General features: G+C 39.0%; 1 pseudogene; it reads right to left on the bottom strand.

The window, feature by feature from the left end:
• LOC120735212 overlaps window positions 1-19,738 on the bottom strand; it is a 44,239-nt pseudogene that overhangs the window by 20,375 nt on the left and 4,126 nt on the right.

The raw sequence follows: 19,738 nt of genomic DNA, 5'->3' as shown, positions 1-19,738 counted from the left end.
TATTGCAGTCTACAAATGCCTTAAAAATGTCAACGAGAACAACACAGGAGATGCTGCACAACTTCGATCTATAAATGGGGTAGACAACAGATTCCACACGCTCTTGCTCCTCAAGTAACCGCCATATTTGTGTGAGAATTCACAGTATAATGTCAGAGCGCTTGCCTGCAGTGAGAATGTGAGCTCCAGATCTGTCTCCATCAGTCCACTGGGTGGGAGGACATACTCGTTTGATCTCAGAAGACGCTTAGAACCCTGTAGGAGACAAAGCAAAGCAAAATGTCACAAAAATGCTAGACAAAAACTCATCACACCCAGGGACTTCCAGGAGTGACTTACTCTTACTTGAAAACACCATAAGCCTGTTCTAAAAATAAAAATGACAGTGTTTGCTGTTGAAACTGGGAACTGTTACACTCCCAAGCCCTCTTGCGGCGCGACTGTCTGTTCTGTGTTGCGGGGGATCCTTTCCGGAGCTGAGAGAAATTGGTGGAAATTTGAAACACCTGGTCAGTGTTCGGCACAGCTATTTAAACACTGCTTTCCTGTGGACATGTGCTGGGGGCTTTGCCTCGCAGCCCTTCTTCATTGCTTAAAACCACAGCTAGAGTTACAGTCGTGGCCGGTGAGACGATCACGACCGGGATGTTCCAATGTGACACTGGGAAGGACTAGTGGTCCAATCCCGGCTCAAAAAATATCAGATAATGCTGACAACAGACTGATCAAAACCATTCAATTAGTTTTTTGTTTGCAGCCACACATTAGAAGCAGCGCACAAGTTCCTAGCAGGAGAGCTAACAGCATGTAGGAGGCAACAGCTTTTCTTTATTTGTTTGCACAGTTTATGATCAACAGCAGTTATGTGAGTTGATAAAAGCTCTGTTGATGACGGCGACGTCTTTTCTGTCTGTTTTGCTGTCAGTGTTTAACTTGTTTGGAAGGCTTTGTTTTTTCTGTAACATGACATGTCCTCAACTTGACTGTTGCTTTACAGCTACACTATATAAGTAATGCACATGTGAAGTCGTGCACCCACAGTGAAACTGCGAGGATACAGAATTGGAACTAGTAAGACCATAAATGGCGCAATGAACCGAAATGAGACTTCTGCAAATAAATTAGGTGAAGGACCACAGTGTTTTATTTTAACACTGGTATTGGACAGGTACTTGGTACTGGCAGATATCCAATACCAAGGCTGAAAGCGCTTGTTTGCTTTTCATCAGGGCAAACAAATAACAGTTAAAAAAAAGAAAAGAATCACAGACATGAAATCATTAGATGCTACTTGGTTGATAAATTGACTAAAAATCCTTGACACAAAAATCAATGAAGTAAAAAAACATAAAAAAAATCCCAACAAATCACATATTTTGTGTTTTTTCTTAACCGGTTATCAATGCAGACAACAGTGAGTGAGTGTGCATACCCTATTTTAGTACCAGCCTCCTTCACATTCACACATTTATGCAGATTCGCGCCTTGTGGTAGCCTAGTACAAACAGTCCTCAACTCCTTTGCTTCTACTAGGATAAGTTAAATAGCTTGTGCTAATATATTTAAAACAGTAACTCTCTAATCAAAAGCCTGCTATACTCAACATATTGGAAACAGCTGTGAGCATTCTTAATCATACTTTGAGTGCGATCTCTAGTTCACGCAGAACTAAGAGCATAACACTAAGAAAGTTATTAGTATAAATACATTCACACAGCTATTGTATTACACTTTTTTACTTCCACTGATATTCAAGCTACTACTCAAAACCAAAATTAGCTTCATTACCTAATGCTTTCTATTCTTGTAGAGAATTGTCTGTTAAGCCGGTTGAGAAAGTCTCATCACCTAAGCTAATACTGGGTTCTGGCACAATGATATGGTGACCTAACATTCTCGGGGGATTTAAATGGCACAGGCTGAACGCCGCCTCTTCCCTAAGTGTAACTGTAAAGACAGCAACACACAGCGTGTCCTCAGATGACCTGTCTCAGCCCTCAGCAGTTCCTTAGATTTCTGTGATATGCCTTGGATTAAAGCCTCTCGTGTTTCTTGCCAAATTACAGATTTCCACAACTAAGCGTCTTTTTTTCCCTCTTATAAACTTAAAAGTGGGAACTAAAGTGTGATTATGAGGAAATAAATAGCATGCCAAGCCTTTGGCTCCTGATGTTTTGCCAGAGTAGCAGTGCTGTGTCATCCCATTGACAGCTACAAAAATGTCATGAACACTCAAAGCTTAGTTCAGGTATGTGCTCTATCTGATGATAGAATTAAATAAGACTTGGTGAGCAGTATGGAGTAGTGAGGATATCCAGTGTCTCTCTTAATACCCAGGAGAGAAACTCATGGAATAGTCCCACGCAGTGGGTACGACATTGGATCTGACTGTTGCAAGAGCTGCCAAATCATGTAACGGATACCAAATAAAATAGTTGAATGTGTGCTGAGGAATCATCACAAGACACCAGAGGGGTCACTTTACACTGCAATATACTTCAGATGAGATGGCTTGTAAAATCTTGTTCTAAGTGATAATGCGTGGATCTGTCTGTATGTCCTTGTGATTAAGTTGCTTCCTTTTCAAGACATTCTTTGGCAAATTGTACAAATTAAGCTAAACCAGACCTAGCTTTGTCACAGATTCTATTTGCAGCTTTTAAGCATAAAACTTATAGGCACTGTAGACGCTGAAGTAGTTTGCAGCTGATTGTAAAGCAAGTGAAATGACAATTAGCACCTCCGGATCTGATACCACTGCCCTTAGTTACAAAAGGGTGGAATGCCTGCCATATGTTGGGAAAGAGTAGTTGCCTCAAGTCAAGTAGTAAAAGTAATTCACGAGTTTTGTTCACAAGTGGGAAAGAATAGAGTAAGAGACTGACAGAGGGATCTGCAGGTGCTGTAACAGTGAAGATAGAGCTGAGCCTAAAACTCACAGTTTAACAGATGAACTATGGAAACATCCTCTCACATAGTCACAACCTGTTAGTAGTGAGAAAGTACCAAGGTTTTCGTACAAGCAGCAGTAACTAGGTTTCTACAAAGAACCTACTTTGACTGTTTCCCTGGCAACCCAGGAAAAAAAAAGAGTAATTAGATGATCGGACTGTTCGTTCATCGTTTTAAAGTTTTAGCAATATAATGGTGCAGATATGTATCACCACAACACACACATGCATACACACATATATTGCATTATACACACTTAAAGCCTTTTGCTATGTTTCTAGTACTGAGCAATCATGTGAAAATAAAGGGTAATAAACTATTTTTCTATGACACAATGTGGGATGGCAGTAGGAAAATCACTTATGTAAGTGTTTAACATATTTAATATGACATTGCCCCGGGGTACAAGAACTCTTTTTCTTTTTTTAGCTTTATAAAATAATTGTTAAGCACTCCACTGTGTCCCCATCCAGAACTGGTTTAAGTACTTCTATGTCTTTAAAACTCAATGCAGCAAGAACACAATGCAATGTTCTAGCTTAACTCACAAAAGGCGATAGAGAACAATGTGCATTTAAAAAGCAGAAGGTGAGACACAAAACTTTAAAGGACTGAGGGTTTAAGGATGTTAACCGTTGCTGACTCTTAACAATCATTCATTTCTTTTTCTATCTAACCTAATGGCACGATATGCTCCAGAGAGGAACGTGCTGCCAGTGCCTCGACAGTACCTGCAGCTTTTGTTAAGTATGGATATATTTATATAAAACATTAAGGTCAAATCTCTGTCCAAGTCTGACCTTGTCACTAACTTGAGCTCTACAAAGAGGCCTTATATGCACCCTCATGCTTACTGGCTAGTACAATGAATCAAGGCACAAAAGCAGAACACTCTAAAACTGCATGACATGCATTAACAATACAGAGCCTTGGCAAGGAAAGCTTGTACTGAATGTCCTTTGGCCCTCCCTTTCTCTCATCCTCGCTCCCCTGCTGCACACTTTGACTGTCTTTCTGGGGCCAGATGGGCTATGTTACAGACCTTCTCCCAAGCTTTACAAGCCTGTGAAAACAAGTTCAACTATACACAGTCTCAAGGTTTCCTTTTTAAACATTTTCAATTCCCTTAATTGGACCCCCACCCCCCATCCCTTTTTTTGTTGCAGTAATGAGAAGGATTAAGGGTAGGGATGAGAGCTCAATGTGAAATTGTATTAAATAGATTTTAAAGGTTTTGAGGCCAACACAGTGTAAGTCAAACATGCACAAACACATAACTGGATCATATCTAAGTATACTGCAAATGGAAGTGCTTTGGACAACAACTTGCACTAAAATGAGAATTGAATGATGTTCTCCTATCATAATCCAGATGACACTGAGGCCTGCCCACAGCCTCAGTCAATTGTACACAGAAAAGACAGGAAAAAATTTGGGATCATGGAGTACATACGTAGAAGCAACATATGGAAAAATATGTATTACACGTAGCTACTTGAAAAGAGCCAGAAAAAATAAAAAAACAACTTTTTGCAGACTAAAATGCAACGTCATCATTCTTTCTGCTTCAGTTTAAGCAGACGATCCAAATGATTAGTCTTCACATGAGCTCTGTGCGTGCATGCAGACCACTTAACCTAATGAGGCCCAGAGAAAGAATAGAGAAGGCCACGGACCATGCTGCAGAGACAACCCGATGACATGCAGTAATGAAGCTTTGTCATTTACTGACTGAAAACAAAGCCGTTCCTTTCCTCTGTCATCCTCCCCGACTGTCTCTTTTATCCCCTCAATGTCTCTGTTCTCTCTAACCAAACCTGCTAGAAATTGCATTTAATGCTCCAGTTCCAGAGCCATCGTGAACAGAGCTTCGCTCTGCTGTCCTCCGGGCAGCTCAGCAGAAATGGAGAGATTTCACGCTCTGGAGACGGTGTAGCTCATGGATCAAGCCACATGTGGTTGCTTTCTTTCTCCTTCAGGATGACAGTAAAGAGAGGATGATTTGTTCCTTCTAGAACAGAATTGTCCAGTCCAGTACTACATAGACAAATTTTCAATTAAATATATATATATTAAAAAAAAAAGGGGGGGGGGGGGGGGGTACTTTTGAGAGTGGGATTTAAAAAAAAAAAAAAAAAAAAAAAAAGGTCAAATAACGAAGAGTGGATTTTTTTTAAATAATGTGTCTTATATATATTAAAAAAATAAATAAATAAATATATAAATATATATATATATATATATATATATATATATGTATATATATACACACACATACATATATATATATATATATATATATATTGATATATTATATATTACACACATACATACATACATACATACATATAATATATATATATGTGTGTGTGTATGTATGTATGTATATATATATATATATATATAAAAAATCATACATTTAACTGGAAATAGTAAAAAAAAAAACATGACAGTACAACTTTGTACTTTAATCTCCATGTAAACCCAGGCTTCATCATGTTAAGTGAGGTCTCTGTTGACGCAATTTGGTCTAAAAACCAAACAAACTCTTGTTCATATTCATATATTTTAGGGGTCGTTGTTTTGACAGAGAATTAATTTGTTTAAAAAAAACTGTCCAAAACACTCAGCTTTTTTAAACCTGACATTAAAATCACACACAAAGTAACCTCCATACAATATATTGAACGGAAATGTTGAATAACACCGAGATTAGGCGAGGCGTGCATGCACAAGCAATCAATGAAAGATACACAATCCGTCTTAAGGTGCTAATGCTACTGCTTAGCATGGTAATGCAAGTCTGCCATTTAAGGAACCTGAGAGCACGTGACTCACCACAGCTTCCTGTTCACCTAGGGAGGTTTTTTCTTTTTAATCAACCAGCAGGATTACCAGCTTGTCTTCTCAGTGTCTAGGCTTTGCAATTACATTCAACAGCATAAAGTAAAGAGGAAGCAGAGAAGCACAGACTCCAGATGGTGACACACCGCGATCTTACAACTGAGCCTGTTATTCCAATCACACTAGGGAGATTAACCCACCCACCTGTATTTTGACAGCTATAGACAGAGAGTTCAGCTCTTTATCCAGTTCTTTGAGGACGACCAGCTTTTTCAGTGTGAGGGTGCAAAGCCTGTGGAAAAGAAAACAACAGAGGTTGAGAAAAAGGCCCGAGTAAAGGCACAAGTACAGGAGCACCTTCATTACTTGATGAGGAATCTCAGTGTTCAAGGCTACTTCTATTCAGCTTTGTGTCCCCTTAGGGAAAAATCTATGGCCTTTTTGTAAACAGATGATACACAAAAGTGCTGCTGATTTACAATTCATACTGTCTGGTTAATGGGTGAATTCCTTCTAAAAGATGGCATAGCACAGATGCTTTGACAAGCCACAAAGCAGTAAAGTACCATTAGTGAAGCCTGCAAATGCTGTTTGAGCATGATAATACACATTAAAATGCTGAGCACAGAGGCTTATGGGATTCACTGCCGTGTTTATGATTAAATAAGATGAGGAAAAATTTGTTTTTTTAAGTGGGAGCTGTTAAGCTGTGGATGGGTGAAATACAACGAAGCAATCGAACACAGTAACACATAATGTTTAATCAGGAAAAAAAAAAACCCCACACAAACCCACACAAACACACACAAAGAAAATGCACACAAACACACACACAAAATTCCTTTCCTCTTTCACGGCTATACAACTATTTCACAATTCTGCTTCCTTTCACCCACACCAGCTCCTCCCCCCCAAGGAAACTTCCCTCTGCAGTGAGATACTCCACAAAAAAGTCAACAACTCTTAGGCCAAGTTTACTAAACTTCCTCCTGACCCACTTTTCCCACCAGCCCTGTTGGATTAAATTGTGATCAGCTTGAGCCAGAGATGCAGACAAGAAAGAAAAACAAATCAATCACTCAATTTTTTTTTTTCAAGAGCCACTTTGCTATACTCACTTCATCCAGGCACTTCCTGCTAGACGACTATGATTCACAAAGACTCATACTGTTCAGTACAAAGAAAAATGCGGTGTTGCAGATGACAAAAATGGAGTGGTTGTTTATTATTCCATGCAGGAGGATGACGAACACCGTTTGTTTTTCTTTGTTTTTGTGTCTTTACTGTTGCTAAAGGCTCAAAGATAGCTTTAACAATTAAAATAACAGTTTAAAATAAGATTTTAAGAAAAAATTGTATAATAACACTATAATTTATTATACGGCTTCAAATGAGATAAAGACCACTGAATTCCAAGGGAGGTTTTTCCAAGTGTCCCAAAATATTTATACACATTCAATTATGAATTAAAAAATATATCTGAACAGGTCAGGAACTTAGTGTTCCTGTGATGACTCTCTCTAGGCCCACTTAGTGATGACAGTCCACTTGGCTACATAAAGTACCTCATCTGCCTTGGAATAACAGTTGCAAATCTATTTGAGGTTGGAGTAATTAAATGTTAAATCTTCTAGGTAATGCACGGATTCAGCTTGCCTTCCTGTGAGGATGACTCATCAGTCGGCCATAGCTCTCTGTCAGGACACAAGGAGAGAGAGAGAGACTGAAAGTAGGGCTGATGGTTTAACAACATCTCTATCCCATCACAGCTATCTCTCCTCGCACACACTCATTCTCCAGACTCTGATTCACATGTAATCAAAACAGCTTCAGGCGCTGAAGGGGGTCACCTAGGGTACTGGGAATTTTTTTATTATTATTATTATTATTAGAAGTGTTATCACCACTCCTGCCTGCCAGTGTGTTGTGTTGTAAGTGAAACTCATGGCCATCTGTTGTGGCCTGGTGCCAGGCTGGCCCTGTGCTCCTACATAGAGCCAGTTTACTTTGCCACTCAAACTGTGATTTCAGTGAAAAACCAGGTGTAGCACAAAAACACTAATCAGTGTGGTAAAATAAGTAGTACACAATGATTCAAGGACATTTTAACTAGTTTCAGAAAAGATTGTGACAGTGTGTGATTTAACAGAGGGGGGGGGGCTGCTATTTGTGTGTGGTCTCCCTTCCACTTAGTAGACACTGGCACACGCTCAAGATAAAAATAGGGGCTTGCAGGAGCCCTTCACAAGTTGCATTAATCCTCCCTTTTTTCTCTTTCCCAACATTCCCACATTCCCAGAGAGACCCTGGGGTGGAATCATAGCACGCCTGTCTGTGCCAAATGGGACCAAAGCAAAACAGTGTTATCAATCCATAAGGAAAGGCAGGGTGAGTGCAGGATTTATAAAACAGTCTCCAATTCAATAGTTCTGTGAACAGGCAGTGGAAAGGAAAGATAAGTGACATATTTTCTGTTTCCCAGTTGATAAGAGTCCATGAAATTCCTTTCAATTTCAATGCTTGTGCTGGTTCAGCCAATAAACTGCCTGCTAAGCTTTTCTGATTAAGTTATCATTGTGATACACTGAGTTTATTTATGTTAGAATCCTGGTTATAAGGTCTTTACAGGCTGAGTTTGAGATGGGATTACAGCCTACAAAATGACTGGAAGGTTGAATCGACACCTGCTCAGACAGTTATTTGATAAAAGTTGAATGTTAGGAAAGGATTTATACATTTGTCGTGTATCTACCATAGCAGTGACCTTCACTGGTAGACTAATGAGCCCTGTCACATCACACAAACTGCTCTGAAACAGCTAAAGAAACACAAGAATAAACTCACGGTTTTGACCTGGCATTCAAACTCCATACATCACACTCTGATCAACTGTCCTTGCATCACCTACAGTACATTTTTACCTTCAACAGAGAAGAGTGGACTAAGAATGCTAAGTTCAAATAGTGCTATGCGTAAAGACTGTACAAATCCTAGCAGGACGCTTAAGTTCACCAATGACTTCCTTTCAAATGGCACGTCAAAAATGATGTCACAACTGCTGGAGCGTGGTGGCTTTGGTATAATTTTGGCTGCTTCAGCCCGGCTGGTATGTCATCACTCAGCTGCATGAGTAATGCTTCTCCATCTAAGTCCATTAGCACGCCCAAGTCACTCACTGCACCATTACTAACTGTTAACCTTTTCTGCCTCTAAAGTAGAGCAAGGTCATTAGATTGCATAGCCATTTCCGCCTTTTAGATCAAGCAGACGTTCAGATATCATCAAGGAAATCAAAACTATGGAGGTGGCAAATGTTTCCATTTGTGTTAAGCAAGTAAAACTATCCAGACAAGCAAGGAACTGTTCAGACAAGCAGAGGAAAGATAAAGGATTTGCATGGAAATCTCTGTAGCTGAAATAGCAAACACAACAAACCTTGCCAACTATAAACACAACCTCATTTCTCTGGTAGTTTATTGCCAGTCATCAATTTTTTCTGGTCTAACCATGGAACTAAAACTGTATTACTGCAATGAGAAAAATCAATATAATCAACACTTCTTATGAGACAGATGGAAGCTGTGAACTGGCAGAAAAAAAATGTACCTTATAGATCAAATGTTTCTCTTTGCTGTATTTGGTTTTAGGTTTAACCAATCTTTTCTAATTTTCCTCGGATGCAAAATAAACTGTGAAGTTGCTGTTGTAAAAGACGGTCTGTCTGTAGCTACACTTGAATCCTTTCACTTTTATCTGTGTTGGACAAACAAAACAACTTATCAGGCAGTCCACTCAAACAGTTGTGGCCAAATATTTGGTTCCAGATAAGAGCCCTGTGATTGTGGGTTGTGGAAGGGTTTACATATCATCTTATCTTTTCTCTCTGCTAATAACAAATAAAGGTACAGAAGTAAAAGACACATTTGAAGTTTTAAAAGTTCAGTTTTGTATAAGAATAATCCTTTCACCCTGTCCCAGAATAAGGAAATAACAACAGAATTTGCAGAGTCATAGTCAAGCCAATCCATCTCTACCTCTAAAGACTGAATATTTCGGTTCACCCCTTATCAAAGAGATGTATGAACATCAGAGGAAAATCAATTTTGAGAGGTGGATTAAAAGGTGGACAGCAAAGTAGCAGTCAGTCAAACACATATTCTGCACCGCTAATAATTCTTTTTGTTATCTACTCTCTGCAGCCAGGCTGGCTTTCTTTCAGGAGGAGGCCTGACACAGGTTCCTCTGGAGTCAGCTCTTTGAGTTTGACACTTTAGTAAAATTATATGACTGTGTGGAGACTGCTTATGTCACATACACTCTATATTTCACTGACTTCAAAAGCTATTTAAAAAAAGAAACTAAAACTCAAGACTGGAACCCCACGGACCTTAGCTTCCCATCACAAGACTGGAAATGGACATGCACCTTATGATTGGTCAGTAATCTGATTCCTCATTTCGATCATTCTTAGAATTCTGCGTAGACTTAATTCATTCCAAAGTCTCCTCTCTTTTTGCAAGAATCTCAGTAAAGGTAGCTGTTGTTCAGCATTCATTAGCTTAAACTCAAACACAATCTGTTCAACTCGCCGATTTAGAGTGCAAGTCATCAAAGGATAAATGTTACTAAACTTAAGTCATCAGTCAATTAAAGATAAGCTACAGGAATGATTGAGTATGCCGTCTTAGAAAGAAAAACTGAATCACTCAAAATCAAAAAAACAAAAACTGGAATTAGTGCATGTCTAATGGAAATCTTGGGGCTGAAAGTATTTATTATTGCCACTGTATGCAGTTCCACTGTTAGGCTGACAACAATCAGCTTACTACAGAAAAATACATCATCACAACATCAGTTAAGTGTATTTCTGGCGTGAACGGGCATTCATTCTGTCTACATCAACATCTTTGAAAACTGGTTGCCCAACATGTACTGCCCCTTAGTAGTACATGCAGTTACTATCACCAAACTATTCCTGGATATCTGTATTTGCATGTCACAGGTGATAAGAACACTTCTAAATTTCAGAGCCTATAAAGAGCCAGCAGCTAAAGTAATCAAAATTCCAAGAAAAATAAAAGCCCTATTTTGATAACGGTGCTTGCGCAGGATGACTCTAGCTGGGTTCTCAGCTTCTTCACGTTTTTCCAATGCACATTCGTATCAGTTGAAATGACAAACACCCGTAGCTCTTCAATGCTTTCTAATTTGGACAGTTTTTTTTAACAGTGACCAAAAAAAGAAGAAGATGTAAACATATACAGGACCATCAAAAGGTTTATTGTGCAAATATAGACATGCTTCTTTACACAAATGAATGTGCAAATGTGCATGGTGCTAAAAGGGAGGCAAACAAAACCTCTGAATTTAACTATATGCTGCCTAAACAAAAACACACTTTTGTAATTCATCCTGTAATCCCTTGGTCAGCATTCTAGTTGATGTTTTGCCAGTTCCATGCCCTCGGATCACTGCACAGCAATTGTCAGTGGCACAAAGCAGAGGGAAGTGGTAGATGGAGGATGAGTGATGTAACAGAGCGCTCAATGAAAAAAAACAGTCTATGGTGGATATGCGCTGGGGGGCTTCCAGATAAGTGGGGGGAAAAATGCTTTTAGTGGTTTTAACGTATTATTTTACGTATTCTCTGCTGAGATGTAAATGCAGTTGCATTCATTCTAATAAAGCACCGCTGAGCATAATGCAGTGCATGAAATTCTTAAGAAGGCTGCATATGGTACCAGCTTATACATGGGGGACTGACAAAAAGCAAAATTCTCTGCAGTCCATGTCCCTGAAGAGAAAAGCTACAGCACTGCGTTCCTCAACAACACTATTATTTTTTCACATCTGGTTGCATAACTTAACCCAAATAAAAGTTACGCTAGTATAAAAGCTACTTCTACTTAATATTTCATTCACTTACAGCAAAAAACAAGGAAAAGTCTATTCATCAGAGGGCTCGCTTATGGAACTCCTGAGTTTGTCTGGGCCACAAACCAATTATGTTCTCTGTCTTTTTAATATTTTATTCATCATCTTTCAATCAAACTGCAACGAAAGTGAAAAGGCACAAAACAAAGCCCTGCATTCGCTGATCTAAACTCCAACACACCCACTTAAAAGTTCTGTTTCACATTTGTTAAAGTTTAGACAAATATGACAAAGCAATAGAGGCTGCAAAGCAGTGGCAAACTTAAGTGTGATACGACATTTGAACGTTGCTAGAGTATTTTTTAAATACAAATATAAATTATGATTGATGAGGACTAATACATGAGACCAAATATATCAGTTAAAACAAGTTCAAAAAGTAGAATGTGCCATGAGAGCTTAGCCTGCACTTAGGCTTGCATGCAAAAGCTATTTTAGCCCCCAAATATCTAGTTGTTTGTGCCAGATGGCCATATGCTGGTTGGGCTTTAATTCCCTGAATGAAATCTTCTGATGGTCACAGTGACAGAGCAGGAAAAGGCTTTGACCAGACAAAGGGAACAAGAGAAGCAATTAATCTGGTAAAACCTGATTTCTGTAGTATTTGTGTGAGGAAAAACACACATGGCCATAACAATATAAAATTGGAAGCAAACATATCTTTGATAAGACTGTCTCTTCGTAGAGTGGTGTGTATGGTGCCAAAGAGGTTTTAAAGCTGCAGTCATAGACTTTGGGGGACCGTGCTGTCTGTCCATTTTTATACCAGCACATTGCTGAATGTCAAAAGGCCAGAACTGAGTCAGACATTACAGAGATGGCAGCTTATCCCTTAACAGAGGGGTGTACTACAAAGCGAGATTAATGACTTAGTGAGCTATGTCAAGATTAAAGTCAGGAGTTTTCTGTGTCACAAAAGCAGCTCTCTTTACCTGGCTAAGTTATGCAGAACATATATCTTTTTTTTTTTATCCACAACATGTTATAAGTGAATTATAGATTTTTTTCCTGCTGGATGGATGGATGGCTGTTAAGCCGTCCCTTTCTAAAACCACTGCGAGAAGTGCAAACTGTTTTTGTTGCACTGTCACAGGAATATGCATGTATACAAATGGTGATGCAGACAATGTATTGATCAAATTACACTTGACTCTAATCGGCTGCTAAGTATCTTTTACACCCCTGGAACTACTACTAGAACGTAGAGCACACACCATGAATACTGCCTCATTAACACTAATTTTAATTTGATCTGCCAACCAACTGAAGTGCTTCCCACATCTTTTATTAGGCGCTGCGACAGTAATATATAATCTTTAAATGTATCCAGTTTAACGCTTCAGACTTCTAATGTGCAGCTGTCACTGTAGAAATAAAGAACAGCACCAAGAGTCCACTCAGCCATAATATAATTAACTTGAATTTAAATGTTTATTTTACCACCCGGTGTCATAAATCCCAAGATAAACACTTTTCTGCAGAATTAATCTCATCTTATTTCTAACAGTGTTGCGTTATATTATGTTAAAGATCTTGATAGAATTTTAATCACACGTTTATCATCATCACCATCATCTGCTCAACTGAACATCCCTGATTGGAGCTTGGTGCACTCACAGGGATCGTTTTTCATGTAAGAAGACTCATATAATCTGTGAAACTCCTTTTTTGTGAGTGTGCAAAGGCCTTTGTCAAGCCAGCTAACACAAAGTAATTCTGGCTGTCTTGACCTTCAGAGTATACCCCTCTGAGGTTACTTCACTAAGTCTGATAGAATCCATACAATGCAATCAAATGCTCAAATCTTTTCAATATCAAATACTTGAGCTTGCAGAGAACAAGTCAACTCCTGTTGTGATTAAATCTACTGCCCAGTTTTTATGGTAGTAAAACACATAACAGCCATAAGTCTGAAAACTAAAACAACTCAATCTTTCTATGAACTGTTCATTAATGTATTTCGGAAACTGTTAACATAACATGAAGCCAACGTTCAACTCTGAAGCAAGGTCCGCTCAGTTGTGATGCATACTCCACTATAGGAAGTGCTGATAGCATTGCAACTGTTGATTCACAGGCACTGACTCTATATGCACGATTTAAGGAATTTGCAAGAAATTCGCTAAAGGACACAAATCAACTTTTCTGCATTTAATTTTATAAATAAAAATAGCAAACCTAAACTTATCAGTAACATCAGCTGACTATGTTTATCAAGCTCCAAGTGAAACATCAAAGACTTGTCGAACAGGGTGCTGTCTTTGGTTTCTCTCTTCTCCGGCTGCACGCTCCGTTTATTTCAACAAATCATATTTTGACAAACTATGGCTAAGTGCACAGTTTCCTTGGATTTTTGGAGGAACACGGCCACTGGGAAAACCCCAAGAGACAGGAAATACGTCTTTAAAAAAATCTTACACAGATTCAAACCACAAACAGTGTACAGGTTATAATTAATACTGTGCAAAATAGAAATATTGCCATTTAGGAAGCATTCATATTCAATACATAGTTTAAGTCACTGCTGAATTGAACATTTACTTTCTAAAGCCAGTTGATGCATGACTTTCCATTGGTTTCATCAGTCAGGTATGAAAGCACCCTGGCAGATGTGATTAAAAAAAACACAAAGGTAGGGGAGGGATTGGTCATAACACTCTGTAATTAGGTCTTTATGAAGTTCTTGGTCATGAGGCTACCCTGAGCAGTGGTACAATATGACTGCGGGATTAATTTTAGGTAATTTTTACAAGTGAGTGGTACACTGCAGCTCAGTGCTAGATTTTATTTCAGTTTGGTGAGTTAGGCCTTCAGTTCTTTACCTCAAATACTCAGATGAAAAAAGATTTATGTCTGAGAAGTGTGAATCAGAGGTTTAAGCAGTATGTGCTTGTTGTGAGGACGTTCTGGTAAACTCCTCTGAAAATGATGGGTAGCAAGTTTATATTCCTGGCTGATATAAATATGGGTTAAAGGGAAAACCATCGTTAGAGGCAAGTCAAAAAATGCAAAGCTTGCTGTTAAATGACAACAGGAAATGCATGCTTACATCTAACCTGGCCCTATATTTTACCACGCAGTAAACCAACTGAGAAAGCACTTTTCCCAGTTGTACTTGAAATCTACCAAATTACCAAACTGGTCCTTAACTGGGTTAACACAACCCAGTAACATGATTTGTGAGTCAGCAAGTAAGAATCCTTGAAACAAAAGCTTTCAGTTGCAGACACTCCCACTGGGATCTTTCAGGCTACTTTCTTATTCAACTCTCCAGCCTCTTTAATACTAATTAAAAATACAACTCCATGTTGCAGTCACACCTCAGTGATCTGACAGTAATTTTCAGGAGCTCAGTAAATAGTTGTCATCCTTTGTTGTGTTTCTGCAGTGGTAAACAGCTCTTTTGTCTCTGCCCTGAACACATATTGGTGAGGTCAGCAACCCGATGTTTGTAGAGGAAATGCAAGACATGACAAGACCAAACATGGCATGACTACAGGCAATATCAGATCCAAAGATACCAGATCATCATCATCACATACAGCACATCACAAAAGAATATAACAAGGAAGATAGTATCTTGCTAGCATGCAGATGATACTGATGATAGATTATTTTAATAAAAGTGTTTATAAGTTCCTGTCTGCTGTATTCAGTAGCTTCCATGTGACTCTTCATTCACTACTCCAATAGATACGGGTGAATGGTAACTGCCACTGACAATGTTGTGGCTAAATTTTAAAATCCTATTAAAGGTGAATAGTATTCCTGCTAGAAATATTCTTTTGCAAGTGTTCTATTGGTTTGATCAAAAGCTTAGTAGCGAAGCCTTCTTCCACTCTTTCTGTCCAGCCTAGTGACCAGGAAAATTCAAGTTTTTGATTTTTAAAGAAGAAACAAAATATTGAAAAAACTCAATGGAGGATTTAAATTAAAAAAAAAGAAGGCAGGGCACACACAGGGCTAACATTAGGTCAGTTTCCTCTAAATCTGGGACCGTTATTTGGTGCCAGAGATAGTTTGATAATTGTAAAACACAATATTACTGGATATCATTTTATTCATTATATAAGTATCACTTTCTGATGCTAGAGTGGATCAGTGAACGTACACAAGGCTCCATAAGGTTTCTGTACCCCTCCAATTTGTCATGACTGCTACTATACTAACAAGGACACCAAGTGAGCATGTGCCCTCAAAGGCAAATAGAAAGTAGTATAAGGATGACAATGGATTCCTGGTGACTAAAGCAGTCCATGTGCACATCCACAAAGAAGTATAATGCAAATCTTATTGTATCGTCATACATACTAAGAAATGTTTGGAATGGCATTAAACAGCATGAATATATTAAAATGTACACAGCCTGTAGGAGACTGGATTTATAGCATGCTGAGCTTATATAAGCCTTTTTAAAAAAACAACAATGATTCATCTTTAAAAGCCATGATGAATGGGCTGCATTGTGAAAAGATGAAAGTGCAATGAAAGGGCTGGCAAGGGAAAGCCAGCCAGACCGCTGCGTTGACCCCGAGAGCTTTGACACATCCATTGCTCCACGTCAGAATAGACCCCAGCTGAGTTTTCACGATATTGTACAGTAAATCTGAAGTCCTTAGTCCTGTTTAATGCAGTCTGACAATCTACCACCTTTAATATGAATATGAATAAGCAGAATCAATTTTCAAAGCTGTAAAACCTAGCCAGCAAAGATGTATATGGCTGCTCCTATCTCCAATGTAAGGACACGGCATTGAAACTGAGTGAACTTGATGATATCTTTCAGTTACATTTAAGCATTGCTGACATTTCATCTAAAGGATCAGTGCAGCTTTCCTATACATATTTAATACTGACATATGGTGCCTCTGCTGAGCATCAGACAGGATTAGGTCTGCCCTTTAATTCTTGCATCCACCACACCGAATCTGTCTGCTCTCATTAATGATCTGGGAATTTAGAAACACCCTCAGCTTCCTAAGAAAAGAAACAAGAAGAAATCGACTTTATTCAGGTTCTACAAATGATTCGCGTCTGTATTGAGCTCTATGGTAACTGAACCAGATATGGCAGTATGATAAATCAAGTGTAGAAAATATTGCCTGACGAAGCAAGGTTTGCCTGTTGTCATTGCTAATGATGCTAGAAGGACTTCAGCTGACAAAAACACCCTTCCAAACCTGCACTGACTCGTACCATTTTCTGCAAAGTGGACAAGACTTTCAAGAAAGAAAAATGATCAGGACACTGAACTGGGAATTGTGCAAACAACTATACAACGGTCAGCATCAGCAAATAGTTCACTTTCCCCCCTAAAGTGATTAAAAACCTGACACAACCCCACCCCCCATTTTATACATCCAAATGACTAATGGACTAACTGTATCCGTGCTCCAGCTTCTTCAGAGATTCTGCACACAGATCATGTTTTTCCTTTTTATCAGTTCAGCAGTAATTTTAACACCAGTGATAGCAAGGTGAGTAAAAATAGAGAGGTGAGGCCAATTAGGCTGACGCTGTTTGCTGCCAAGTAACAAGCACAGTCATTTTTCCATTACCACAGATAAGCATGTGAACGCAGTATGATAAATGCCCATTTTTATACCGTGAATCGTTAATTAATGCAGTTTGTGAGATGAAGATGGGAGATGTTGGATCTATGTTAACGATCCATCTTTTTAACATTAATCTTAGACTATGTAATACAAAATTCTCATGTGCAATGCTTTGCGGCACCTAGATTTAAAACAGTAACATCCAATTTTTTGTCCTTAACCAAGTAAGTATTCATATTTAATTTAATTTCACCTCAGTGCAGATCTAACTTAATTCTTTGTTAAAATAAAGCTGCTTGAATTTAATGCACAGAAAAAGAGAAGGTGGCACAACTGCAGTGTGGGTCAACTGATCAAAGACGCATGGACAGAAACTGGAATCCAGACAGTTCAGACTCCTTAATCTGTGATTAGACAAGCAAGCAAGCAGGGCATCCAACTCCATGTTATCGGAGATTTCTCACTCCAGGGACTGTTATGTCCTCATCCAGACAGAAAAGGCAAAGATGCTGATTCTTTTCTGGGGCTGTTAGCCAAAACAAGGAAAAAAGTCTTCTATTTATGAGACTCAGTAAGATGAAAGAAATGTTCTTTGAGTATGGCTGACAGTTAAGGTAAAGTGATTTGACTAAGGATAAATATAACTGCACTGCCAGTCTGTGTTTGTTTACAAGAGAAGACTCTGCTAGAAATGTAGTACAGGATTTCAGACTGCCATGATGACAAATCTTCATGTTTTAAAACGGTCTGTCATGTTTTCTCATTCATCAACATCATAAATGTTTTGTGTCTGAAATAATGGTGTCTGTGTTGCTGCTGGCATATACAGCTCAGGAAATGCCTCACTGGGAGAGGTGGGAAATAAACAGTGCAAGAACAAGAGAGAAAATATGAGTTGAGAGACGCTGTCCCCAGTGTGCTTATTTTGACAGGATCCTCCCTGTATCAGAGGACACTTTCCTCGCCTCGCTTGCTGGCTCAGGAAGCTGGATCTCTTCACTAGCAGAGACCCCAGTATCCGCCCACAGAAGAATCTGGCCTCGCTCCCATACTGAGGTCCACGCAGGGGGAAACAAACCTTTCTTCCCTTTGTGAGACATTCAACATGAGCATTCAGTGCATGCCTGATCACCATAAAGCTCAGGGCCAATTCAGCAAAACTTTTCAATAGAGTGGACAATCCACAGCTCAAATCCTGGCTCCGTTCCAGAGAGCAGGTTGTTAGTCAACAACGGAAGGGAGAAGGGTACTGAAACCAGACTGAAGGAGGCTGATTTCAGTTGCACCAGCAGCTCTCTAGTTGCCAGGAATGTGGAATGTTTCCCAAGGAAATTCCTCCTCCTCCAGGAAAGCAGGGAAGGAAACCAAGAGAATTTTGACACATATCAAGCAGTGGGAGTAAGCACGAAAAAGAGGGGCGTGAAGGTGCTGATTGGTCTTCTGTCAGCAAAGTGTGTGAACAGCATGGACAGCATGGAGCCAAGTTGAAATCTTATTTGAAGACATGATAAAACAAAAGGGAACTAGTTTAACTATTAATGTGACTAAAATATGAAACATGTCTTAAAAGAAAGCCACATTATGGATTCTTATTTCTCTAACAAGAAAAATAAAAACGTCACGATCCAGTTACATTTGCAATATTGTCACTTTCAGTATCTGCTTTAAAAATGGAGCTGTCATCCCTCTAAATGCACCTTTGTTCTGAGTTGTTTATATTTTGCATGGGCATCTTGCCAAGTATCATGCCATGAAGTCAAATGTTGCTTCTGTAACAGAGCATTAACAACATGCTCTTTGGGGATGATTCCTCAGCCTAAAAGCTTGCTTCATTTACATCATTCAAAATACCATATCAAATATGAACATTTAGCATCAGGTGTCAAACAACGATTGTAAACATGGTGCAAACAGATGTGGCGACTGTGTCACAATCCTGAAGGGCACTGGAGGCGGCTGATGTATATGATTCCAAAAGGAAGCAGAGGATTAAGCAGACAGTGTGTGTGCAGCATGAGATTACTAGCTCCTCTTTTCCTGTTATGAAATCAGATTACAGCAGCTCCCCTGCTAAGAGAAACAATACCCATGCCTTGAGATGAAACACTTATTGAGGAGGTGAAAGGGTGAATTTAGATCATATTATCTGACAGTCAGGCGTTCTTTACTTGTACCCAGATTTAATGGTCTCAGCAAAGGGTTAATCACTGAATTTACAGAAAACTGGAAAATAAATCTAAGAGATTAAGGCCATGGATGATACTAGAAACTGCACGCTAACAGTTATGCATGAGGGATATTTTTACATATCCCTTATGCATCACAGCATAAAGGCATAAGGGATAAGTAAAAAATGTCTTGCTGATGGCTTCATCTCTGCTGACCCAGAACAAATATGACACAATAACGTTGCTCTACTTGAGCCCGGGTTTGTTTTCGTTTATCATCTATAT

The sequence above is a fragment of the Simochromis diagramma genome, unplaced genomic scaffold (genome assembly GCF_900408965.1).
Source record: "Simochromis diagramma unplaced genomic scaffold, fSimDia1.1 OVJJ01000481.1, whole genome shotgun sequence".
Classification (NCBI taxonomy): Eukaryota; Metazoa; Chordata; class Actinopteri; order Cichliformes; family Cichlidae; genus Simochromis; species Simochromis diagramma.
Note: the sequence above shows the minus strand (reverse complement) of the source record. Positions and strands in the feature narration are given on the sequence as shown.